Source organism: Electrophorus electricus, chromosome 10 (assembly GCF_041902795.1).
Source record: "Electrophorus electricus isolate QZ-2024a chromosome 10, ASM4190279v1, whole genome shotgun sequence".
In the NCBI taxonomy this organism is placed as follows: Eukaryota; Metazoa; Chordata; class Actinopteri; order Gymnotiformes; family Gymnotidae; genus Electrophorus; species Electrophorus electricus.
The window spans coordinates 4,295,216-4,298,407 of record NC_137506.1 but is presented as its reverse complement, the minus strand read 5'-3'; positions in this window follow the sequence as shown (position 1 = coordinate 4,298,407).

Sequence of the window (3,192 nt, the reverse complement as noted above, 5' to 3'; positions counted from 1 at the left end):
TTATCATAAATAAAAACAAAAGAGGGCTTTCGCATTCAACATAAGGACATGTAAATGGCTAAAAGGCACACAGTCTATTATCTTTTGTTTAGAGAACCGTTAAAACAAAGAGATGTTCGCCATCCAACAGGGTCTGAAAAAAAAGAGTTGTTTGCCTGCACTGCAATTAAGATCTCTTAAAAGAAAAGGATCAATAGGGAAAGCATTCCCAGGACTGGGAGATGGCATCAAGCATCTACAATTTGCACAAATAAACATAGAAACAACAAACAAATAGGTCATTATCTCCTTTTGAAATCTATAATGTGTAATTTCTTTATCTTCCTGATTTTGGTACTTTGTACCGCTTCACTTGTAGCACTGCCTCCAAACAGGGAGCGGTAACCACCAAATAGAGAGATTAAATTATCTGTGGTTAAAAAAAAACAAAAAAAGGAAAAATGAAGGGGTTAGAGGTAGGCACGGGGCGTAATAACAACCTTGTTGGGACGGTCCTTTCGCTCCAGCTCCATTTTCTCCAGCTGCATTGCATAGCTTCTCTCTGCATGAATGAAGGTAAATCTGCAAGAAACCTCCCACTTATTTTATTTTCAGCTCACTTTCCCATAATTACTCCCCCCTAAACTGTTGCCACAACAATGCTGCGCAACATCTGCAAAAACAGGTAATTATTGTGTCAAGCCAACCTAATGCATTTTATATGGACACTATGCTTCACCGGCAGCAATTATAACACATTTCCCTCTTCGTTCCTCCCTACTCCCTCCTCTCTCCCTGTCTCTCTCTCTCTCGGAAATGATTACTTGTTGGATAATGCTTGGCATCACGTGGAAATATGGAAGTGCTTATTGAAGTGTGTGTGCTCAGATGCATTTGCCATGATGATAGTTGGCTGAATAGAAAACACACAGTAGCCAAGCCTGTGTCTAATATTGTACAAATATTATAGTTTCAAGATGTGGCATTAACAAATTTATATAGGAGTAAGAAGTTGTAAAAAGTTAGCATTATAAAAAGATTTTTACAACTGAAAATTAGGCCAAACATATATCTCAAGCATGAGTACTGATGACTGGTACAGGTTACGTACATTAACTTTTCAATGCATGCTGAAGACACAGTCTTATATTAAACCCTTATAAAAGTCTCCCTATGACAAAATGAAGATATATCTTCACACTGCAGTTTAATTTCAGATAAAATAATCATACATACACACACACAAAAAACACACATAGGCAGATGTTTAAAGCACAAAAAGATATCTAGAGTCACTCAACAAAGGTCTGTTTTTAATATGCAAAGTTTTAAAATCTTTAAAAATATTTATAAACTAGTAAAACACTTTCCCTATCACCAGGGTGTAAAACCTGAAAAAGTAGACCACCGCCATTATTATTAAACACATGCCCCTCATTTAGTTAGACCAATTCTATTTTGCACATTTAGTCCAAAATAAACATTTTCTTATCATAAAGACAGACAAAGGAGCCCCTATTCCACATTACCTTTCCAGAGCACTATACTGTGTAATCTGCTTACATAAATTTGGACTTAATAATCAGCCTCCAAATATCACCAATAACAATGACAATACAATTACTGCTATTTGTTTCTTGTTGTTCATGAATAGTAGTGCGCCATCCTAGCACTCAGCCTCAGTTCCTGGTGAGACAGCCATTTGGCGTGTGGCGGAATGCGGGGCAGCCAGGTTCTCAGCGAGCTGTCCCTTTCACCCGGTCAGCAGGGAGGTGGCTGAGCAGGCCAGCATGCTGGCAGGGGGGAGTTCCTCCTGGGGTAAAAAGCAGCTCTAGCTGCCCCCCTGCTAGCCGCCATCGCCCCAGACCTGAGCGTGGAATACGGGGGAGGCGTCTTCCAACCTTACACGAGTCCGGCTTTTGGCCAATAGGACGTCAGGGAGCAGTCAGACGCCTGGGGCCTTATTTCCTACTACAGGTTTCTGTGAATGCAGGATCAATTCTGCAGCTGGTCCACCCGCAAGCAGGAGCCTGTCACAGTATCTGTCATTGTCATGGTTGTTTGTTTGTGTATTTACAAGCACATCAGATCACGTAGTTTACATAAGTACTGGTAGGACTGCTTCATATAAGGACACAGCTCATGTCATAGGACACATAGTGATGTTCTATATCGCCTTTCTGTCCTGATATACATATGGTTTATTCCCTAAACATAACTGTCATAAAATTTTCTAAATGTCAATAACTAGATGTAGTTTGTATTTTTACATGTTTGCCAGTGTATTCATTTGGCATTTATTAATTTATTCAGTTAAAACTAAAACTACTTTTTAATGTAATTCTTTACATGCCTTTATGAGCCTTATACCTTAGTGTTTGTATTCTTTAAAATTTGTCATGGTCTTGCTGACTGTAGCTTCACTGCTTGGTTAACAGTCCCTTCAAATACCAAATAACTTTAACTCTAGATCAATAATCACACAGAGAGGAAAAGGGCATCAAACAACTTCACTCTAAACATCAATAGACCTTGCATGAGCCAACCATATGGATTTACACTGTGCTGTTAATAGTTCAAAATATTGCAATCATCTTAGTTTGGCAACTGAGTAACTTTTTTGACCAGCTACTTTTTTTTGGCATTTTAATCAAATTGCATACTCTATACTCTATCTCTCTGGGCATGGTTAAAGAACATAAAACATTTCCAAAGCACACAGTAATGATAGTTTGCAATGTTTTTGTCAGGGTTTTTAAAAATCATTTTAAAAATCGTGAAAATCATTTTAAAAATCATTAGAAATAAATTTTGATTCAAAATCCTTAGCATTCTTTTAAAAACAAACACCAATGGACTCCTCGAGTTTTGTAGCATCTGTTAAGTACACAAATACTGAGGTCAGTCAATGCAAAGGATAGTCTTACACGTTAGAGTCTGAAAGAGGAGATCAACATGGAAAGAGTATTAATGTTTTGGTTTATCTGTTAGAATAATGAAGTGGTGAAGCATGTCCAGTAACATTCAAAGAAATAGTGTTTATCTAAGACATATAAAGATATAGACCATTAATGTTAATGATAGAAAATGGATTCTTTAGAATTCTGCTCAATGTGTAAATGAATACACTAAACACCATTAGCTCTATAAGACATAGTTGCAACAACTCACAAGAAGGCATTAAAAACTCAGAATGAGCATTCATTCTCACTG